An 8222-nucleotide genomic window follows, 5' to 3' on the forward strand; every position below is an offset into this window, starting at 1 on the left:
TCCTTGCAACCATCTCTTCGTGATCTCCTTCGTTTCTTTGAGATCTATGATCACCGTCATGATCTTAACCCTAGCCTGATTAATTTCTTGAAACCCTAACCTTGTATGATCTTTTTGGAAACCTTTAGTAACCTCCCATGCGAGGGAATCCTCGTGGGCAATATTTATGTTAATCTAAACTCTTTTCCAATGATTTTCTTGTTATTTTCTTGTTAGCAATCATTCCCTTTCATCCTGTGATCATAATCTTTTCATGCGAACCATAAGGTTGAAACCCTAGTTTCTTGGGTCAAATCAAGAACCCATCTTTTGACCATGACTTGATGCTTTTATCTTCCTAGATGATTCTAATACATTCTAGGAAGTTCCCCTTCGAATTTCTGATCAATCCGACTTCAAACGAAGAAGTTATGACCAAATCAATCTTTACATTTCCGTACTGACTCGGTTGGTCGACTACTTGGTCGACTGGGTCAGTAGACCAAGCACTCGACCAAAGGAGGCGGTAGCTTCATTTTTCGCCCGATTCGATTCGTTTGCTCTCTGATCTTTTAGGTATCTTTCCTAATGTTGTATCTATGCTTGTTAGGGGTTTATTTGCCAAGTTTGGTGCCTCTCTCTTTGATCTTTGGTTTATCTTCGGCGATAATCAAGGTAAGGATAGTTATTTCATAATAACATAGATCGCATACTCTTGAGTTTATATCTTATGAAACTCTGAGTTTATGTACTGTTCTTGTATTTTATACTTCTGATGTACTACTGTAAGTATAGTAGCACTTCACTTATGTTTTCTTTTTCATTATTAAAGCTTATATGAATTGTTTAATGATTAGATCATGACTTTATATTCTCTTTTATATGGTGAATTGTTGATTGTGTATGTCATGACTGATCTGAGAATGTGTTTGATTAGGTATGGTTTGAGATTGGGGAGTGTCCTTTTGACACTTATGTCCTTGGACATCGGAGGGAATAGTATGGGATGTTCTCCAATGATGGCCATTGACGCTTTCCCGAATCATTTGGTGTCATACCTAGGACTGTCTAGCAGTGTTTGACTAGGATGTCCCCATCATATCAGACCCGATTCGGAAGGGTATTGAGACCGAACGACCCGTGGCAGCAATGGGGATTCATGGGCGCTCAAGACCGGTAACCAACCCGTGAGAGGACATGAGAGCTTCCCGTTTATCATATGTGGATAACCAATAGGGTTGATGAGTTCGTAGTCAGGGACTATTAGGACTCTAGTGCGAAGGATACCGGAAAGGATCGTCAGGGACGAGGAATGGACGTATCTGGAAGTGAGTTGATGTGACTGAGTAGATGACTTGCATTGGGCTAGGCTTAACCCTGACATGCGCCAATACTTAGACCAATGGTGATGTGAGAGAGTGGTGACTTGAACCCCAACCATGGTTTGATGAGGACTTTACCCAATTACCCCGGCAGACCCAAGATGCCAGGATTGCTGAGGGGGAGTGACTGACGACCCAAATAAGTACGGTGCTATGACTTAAAGCATGTCTGCCAATAGAGACCAGCATACATAGAGTTTAGATGCATACATACATTATCTGTTTCATACTGCATTGCATCTTGTTATGATTTGCCGCATGTTATTTATGTTGTTATGAGTTAACTTGCCTTACTGAGTTTCTTTCGAAACTCATTCCTTTTTTGTACAATCTTTTGTTAGATTTTTCTACAGGTACTGACTACTATGACGGACAGTACAATGAAGTGCAAGCCGATGAAGCGTACTACATGCAAGGTGTTGGCGACAATCAAGATTACACTGATGATCCCGCAAGCGATCACATTGCGTACTATGATTAGACGTAATGTAGAGATGGAACATCTATGTTGGACTGACGAAGTCCACTATTTTGAAGATGTCATCTATAGGATAGAAAACTCGTAGTTTTGTTTGATTTTCTTTCCTTACTTTTCTTTAGAATCATTGTAATTCTTTTTAGACTTACGCACTACTTTTCCGCTATAGCTGTGGAGTGGGTTTCGGCCTCACTCTTCTTCTTTTGATGTGATTACATCTGGTATCATTTCCGCTCTCTGATTATATTGATTATTCATTTCCTTATTTGAATCTTTTGTTTGTAATATTAAAACCTTGATTTGTTCCTGTTTATGATTATGATATTGTATATGTGGGAGGATGATTTGCTCAATACTTGATCTTCGGGGCTGTGGATCACACTCCCGGGTATGCCAGTTAGGGTACCAGCTGGGGGGATGTGACAATTGGGCTTCTGGAAGGCAAGTGATGTCTGGAGATGTTCAGATTGAAGGTAAGGCCTCCCCCATGTCTTCATTTGGGTTAGGTTGTACTTGGACATCAACCCCCTGAGCAAAGCACCCTTGTATAGCAATATATTTGTGGGAGGTTGCTAGTGGCGGTTGATTAGACCAAGCGACCACCTGGTCCTGGTGGCGAGGTTTTGCCCTATTTTGCCCCCAGACTTCTATAAATAGCAACCCTCGCCTATTTTACGAATATTATATTCGTGATTTCTGTTTTTGGAGGTTAGATGACTGTGGAGACGTGCTGGAAGCTGATCTGAAGTATTGTTAGCATTCTAGAAGGTTCTACTGTCCTTCATAGCTGATCTAGTTGAGGTAAGTGATTCCCTGTTCACTCATACTTCACTTTAACTATGATAAAAGTAGATTAGTGCTCCCCTTTGGTTGTTCCTGATCCTTCTATTACATTACCTACCTTTTTAATGATCTTGGTAAGATCTCCGAAAACGAAACCCTGCTTTCGTGAAAAGGGTTGATCTAATCAAGAGGGAGGATTCTAGATAACTAAATTGATGTCATTGGTTAGGTTTAGTATCACCCTTGGTTATGGGAGTGATAGATTTGAAATTCAAACTATGATCATCCAAAATTCAGATTGAAATCGAATAATCAGAAGCCTAAGTTTCGGAATGAAACTCTCTATATTTGGGGTGGTCACTAGTGGCGGTCACTCACACCAAGCGACCAGTTGGTTTCTAGTGACCAAATGACTTTTGGATTTTGACTGATTTGATTCATTCGACTTATACCTTATTGTAACCCTGTATATAGGTGTTTTCTGTTTCAAATAAAAGTTTTATAATTGTTTCTTGTTTGCAATTCAGAGGAATTGTACTTATTTACAGGAAAGGACATACAATCCTATCTTTATGAATGACTTGAACATGCTAGCCCTGTGTCTGTTATTATTGTTCTTTCATTTTATATACTATTGGATCCTTGTTTAGCATGCTAATCTTACTATATGCTTGCTTTGGTGTTGTCTTTACATATACTTTGTCAATTATGAATGTGATATGATGATGGTTGATGGTATGTGGTTCTGACGGAAGGGGTATTCCATTGGGATATCTTGGCTTGAGATATCAGAGGGTTGTGGTATGGGACACATGCTTGCTGATGTCTCCAGCACTGTCATAACTACTGGATGACATACCTAGGTAGAGTTTAGAGTTGCATGGCTAGGTACCCCAAATGCTACTACCCTTTCGGTAGGAGAATTGAAGCTGGATGACCCATGAAGATAGTGATGTGACGATGGTTCACTGTTGGTCATACAATGGTAGGGTTGCATATGTTAGGGTAGGGTTGCATGTGTTAGGGTTGGGCTCATGGACGTCCAAGGAACGGACCGGGTGTTGTGAGGAGTCATGAGCATTCCACCCCAACAATATGTGGATGACCATAGGGTTATGGAATGGAGTCCAATAGCGGTAGCCAGTCCGTGAGGGTTCTCATTCCTAGGTTGCGAAGGATACTGAACCGAGTTGGTTGGTGCCATAGGGGATGTATCTGGACTTCATGTAGTATATTACCATTATGACCTGCATTGGATTAGAAACCCCAACATGCGCCAGTATTCATGCCAATGGTCGTGGTGAGAGAGTGTTGACTTAACCCCAGCCATGGTTTGAGAGCCAGGTGTGGACTTTCCATTTTACCTAGGATCCCTACAGAGGTAACCAGTCCTTGCTGGATCAGAGTGATTAGACCTACCCAGAGGAGAGCTGGTGTTATATCTTAAAGCATGTCAACTGTTAGTGACTTGCACAGTTAGATCTTAGCGGTATTCATACTTTGCACTCATACATATTATATATGCATTTTCTGATTGGTTTGACATATGGATGTGAATCATTGTTTGTTCTTACTGAGTTCTCCAAAACTTATTCCTCTATTTGTCTATGTTTTATTAGATTGTATAGATGGAGGATATATGCCGGAAGATGGATTGGTTTCCTATGAAGGAACCTTCACGTATGAAGAAGATGTGTCACCGGCAATGGGAAATGGAGATAGCCTGTGCGAGAGCTCCTGCGAGTGCATGGAATGCGCTTATAGCACCCATTGATGGGCGGAGGAGACAGGTTGCTAGGCAGTTTGGTCACCGAATGGAGAAGAATTGGAGAACCCCTTTTATAGAAATACATGAGAAACATTACCTAGCTTTAGAGAAAGAAACTGGAAAGAAAATCATTTAATTCTTTTTGATTGCTTCCGCTGAACTCATATTCTTTTTGATTATTTTATTGGAGTATTTGGACTCCTGTAATCCTTTTATTTAATTATTGAACTTATTCTTGCTCATGATTGTCTTTACTTGCATTTATTATTATTGATAGACTAAAACCGTGGATCCTGTGACAGATCACTCCCACGGGTTGTCAAGCGAGTAACCGAGACCGGCAGGTGGGGTGTGACAGAGGTGGTATCAGAGCCATGGTTTTACGAAGTCAATATTATTTAATACAAGTGTTAGATGAGTAATATGAGTCATAGATCCAAAAGTGACTCAAAAGAACTAGAGTGAATAATAGGAAAAACTTTTCGTTAGAAATAAACTAAGAAATTAAGTGAATTTTCTTTTGCATAATCTACTATAAGTCAAGTAAAATACATTCTCACATTATAATTATCAAAGAAAGTGCATAAGAGACAATAATAAAATGCAACAAGCATAACTGTACTTCATTAATAAGAAAAAGCTTTACATAATTTGGAGCGTGCTCTACGCTTTACAAAAAAAGATAGGGAATAAACATGTGCTGAATAAAAACTACAATAAACATATCTAAATCCTAAAGTCAGTCTGTATTGAATCAAAAAGGACAAAAGACTAAGTCTAACTACTGCTGTGGTGGTGGTGGTGGTGCTAGTCTCATCTAGCGGAGAATGTCAAGGCACTCTGCTATCTGGCTGGGGTTAAATCAACACTCTCTCACCACGACCATTGGCATGAGTACTAGCGCATGTCGAAGTTTCTAATCCAATGCAGGTCATAATGGTAACATACTACATGAAGTCCAGATACATCCCCTATGGCACCAACCAACTCGGTTCAGTATCCTTCACAACCTAGGAATGAGAACCCTCACGGACTAGCTACCGCTATTGGACTCCATTCCATAACCCTATGGTCATCCACATATTGTTGGGGCGGAATGCTCTCATGACTCCTCACGACACCCGGTCCGTTCCTTGGACGTCCATGAGCCTACCATTGTATGACCAACAGTGGACCACTGAGTCTCCGCACGGACTGGTTACCACTGTAGGATGAAACAGAGTCACATCACCGTCGTCACGGGTCATCCGGCTTCAATTCACCTACTGAAAGGGTAGTAGTATGTGGGGTACTTAGCCATGCAACTCTAGACTCTACCTAGGTATGTCATCCAATAGTTATGACAGTGCTGGAGACATCAGCGAGCATGTGTCCCATACCACAGCCCTCTAATATCTCAAGCCAAGATATCCCAATGGAATACCCTCTCCATCAGAACCACAAACCATCATCATCATCATACCACATTCATGATTGATAAAGCATATGTAAAGACAATACAAACAGCAAGCATATAATAAGATCAGCATGCTATTTATGGGTATAGCAATATATAAAATGAAAGAACAGTATTGAAAGACACTGGACTAGCATGTTCAAGTCATTACATAAAGATGAGGTAAACAAGTAGAAATCCTCTAGATTGTAAACTAGAAACAATTATAAAACTTTTACTTGAAGCAGAGGACACCTATTGTTGGTGCAAGTTTTGCCGTGATCTCTAGACCATGAATCAAACACCAAACTCTTCAGATCTGGATCGATCAGTGTCGTGTCTCTGACGATCTTGTCAGACGATAGTTAAGGTAAGTTATCTGAACTTCTTCAGAGCTTTTGAAGAGCTCTAATGGAGGTAAACAGGAATCGAACGAGAGCCCTTTGTCAATACGAATGTGTTACCTGTTAAAAGAGAACTTCATCCCCTTCTATAGATTTTCCCGCCTGATCTCCCTTTGACTGTGATCGCTGGATCATGATAACGAACTGGACAGTCGTGATTAGACCTTTATATGACTTTCTGGGCGAACCCATTGATGACTTTGCTTTATCAATTTAGAACCAATCGAATCGACATAAAACCGGAGAAATCGGCCTGAACTGGGATTGGGATATTTTAGTCACAACACCTATAAACAGGGTTAAATAATATGTAAGTCGAATGAATCAAATCGGACAAAATCCAAAAGTTACTTGGTCATTGGAAACCAGCTGGTCGCTTAGGCTAAGCAACTGCCACTAGTGACCGCCCCAAAAACAATGAGCTTCAAATCGGAAACTCAGGCTTTTGATCATCCGATTTAGATCTGATTTTTGAATGATCATAGTCTGAGTTTCAAACCTAACAATCCCACAACCAAGGGTGATACGAAACCTAATAATTGACACTAATTTGGTTACCCAGAATCCTCCCTTGACTAGCTCAGTTCTTTTCACGAAAGCAGGGTTTCGTTTTCGGACCTAATCTCATCAAGATCATTAAAAAGGTAGGTACTATAATAGAAAGATCATGAACAACCAAAGAGGAAAACAAATCTACTTTAATCATAGCCAAGAGTAGAGTATGAGTGAACAGGGAATCACTTACCTCAACCAGATCAGCTAGAAAAGATAGGAGAAGCTTCCAGATCACTAACAGCACTTCGGATCCCCTTCCAGCACATCTCCATTGCCGCCTAACCACCAAAAATAGCAATCCCAAATATAATATTCGTAAAAATAGACGAGGGTTGCTATTTATAGAAGTTAGGGGGAAAAATAGGACAAAACCCCACAACCAGGACCAGACGGTCACTTTGTCCAATCAACCGCCACTAGCAACCGTCACCTAGTATATTGCTATACAAGGGTGCTTTGCTCAGGGGGTTGAAGTCCAAGTACAACCTAACCCTAAATAACATATGGGGGAGGTCTTACCTTCATTCTGGACATCTCTAGACATCACTTGCCTTCCAAAGGTCCAACTATCAAGCAAGGCAGGCTCTTCAACAAGAGAATCCAAATCCATGGATTTAGGGTATGGATCATGGACTTCTATCCGGACACTTCACAAATTTACCAGATTAGACCTTCGGGTTCTTGGACCTGCAATACGGATCTCGGGTTAGAAATACGTGGGTTGTTACAACTAAGGTCTCAACGAATCTATAAAAAATCAAAAAGAGGAAGAGACGATATCCCATCACTGGCACACAAGTGGTAGAGTCGGACTAATCCTAATAAGCTCCAGTCTCGTACTGGTAGTCTTCACCGTCGTAGTCACCGTAACCGGTACCTTGGGTATCGTAAGAATCATCAGCTTGGTCTTCATAGTATTGACCATCATAATCACCAGTTCCTGCAAATAAGTCTAACAAAGATGTTGCAAAAAGGAGTGAGTTCAAAAGAACTCAATAAGGCAGTTCATTCCATAATAACATAATAACACATGATAGCAAATCATACCGAATGCAATATGTTAATACAACCTAGAGGGGGGGTGATTAGGTTGTATCTAGTGGATTATCCCAAATTCTCGATTTATTCGCAATTTCAAAGTAAATTGAAGATTTAAATGAAATTTTATAATATCAAGCAATTACAACACAAGAATTTATAGTGGTTCGACTTTACAAGTCTACGTCCACTCCTCTCTTGGCCTCAAGAGAGTATTCTACTAATGAATCTCTTTCAATACAATGGGTAGAGAATCAAAACCCTTACACTCTTTGTTTCGGGACAAGAGTACCCTTTACAATCTTTGTTAATCAAATAGGGCAAGAGCACCCTTTGTAATCTTTGTTCACAGGCAAGAGCACCCAATGCAAATCCTAATCAACCTAGACTAGAATTCAAC

Source organism: Hakea prostrata, unplaced genomic scaffold (assembly GCF_041222555.1).
Source record: "Hakea prostrata isolate BN-2017 unplaced genomic scaffold, UWA_Hpros_2 contig_109, whole genome shotgun sequence".
In the NCBI taxonomy this organism is placed as follows: Eukaryota; Viridiplantae; Streptophyta; class Magnoliopsida; order Proteales; family Proteaceae; genus Hakea; species Hakea prostrata.